Source organism: Bos grunniens, chromosome 2, assembly GCF_055505025.1.
Source record: "Bos grunniens cultivar Pamir isolate PY7600 chromosome 2, Bosgru_T2T1.0, whole genome shotgun sequence".
Lineage (NCBI taxonomy): Eukaryota > Metazoa > Chordata > Mammalia > Artiodactyla > Bovidae > Bos > Bos grunniens.
The window spans coordinates 5,001-5,827 of record NC_141166.1 but is presented as its reverse complement, the minus strand read 5'-3'; positions in this window follow the sequence as shown (position 1 = coordinate 5,827).

Sequence of the window (827 nt, the reverse complement as noted above, 5' to 3'; positions counted from 1 at the left end):
GTGGGGGGCGGAGGTTGCCGGTGAGGCTTAAAGCGGGCCCCTCTGGTGACTGTCCTCGCCGTGCCTTCCCCCCGCTCCACCTTGGCTCATCCGATCGATGTGGTGTGGTCGTGCTCTCCCGGGCCGGGCCTAAGCCGTGCCAGACGAGGGACAGGTGTTCCCGGTGAACGTGTCTGCTCTTCTCGGTCTGTCCGCGGGGCCCCTCGCCTGACTTTTTTCCCCCTGGCCGTCGGGGAGGGGGAGGAAGGCGGGGGCTGGGTTGCGGCCTCTGGCCCTGACCTTCGGTCTCCTGTCCCCCGCCTCGGGTGGCGTCAGTGGGGGCCGTGGGTCTTCTGACACAGCAGATGCTCTCGCTTCGCCTTCCCGGCGTGTGCTCCGCGAGCGGCCCTCCCCGCGGTGGGGAGGGCTGTACCGCTGCTGCGCTGTGCCCCCCCGTGTGGGTGCGCGAGCGTGCCTCGTTGGATCCTCGGTGGTGCTCCTGGAGCGCTCCAGGTCGTCGCTCAGGTGCCTGAGGCCGAGCGGTGGTGTCGTTTCCCTTAACCCCGGTGTCCTCCTCGGGTCCCCACCGCGGTGGTGTGTGTGTGTCCCGTGAGTGGGCTCTCTTTTGGGGGGGGTCGAGGCGGTAGGAGAGGCGTGCCTGTTCCCCTCGTCGTCGAGGCTGACGGGTGAGGCCTTGCAGGGGACGGGACGCGGGGCTCTGCGCTGGCCCCGGCCGCGCAGACGCTCCTGTGTCGGTGGTCCGCCTACCTGTACCGCAGACCCCTCCCACCCCAGCTGAGGACTGGTGGCTCGTGGAGCGCCTCCGTGGGCCCGAAGGAGAGAGACGA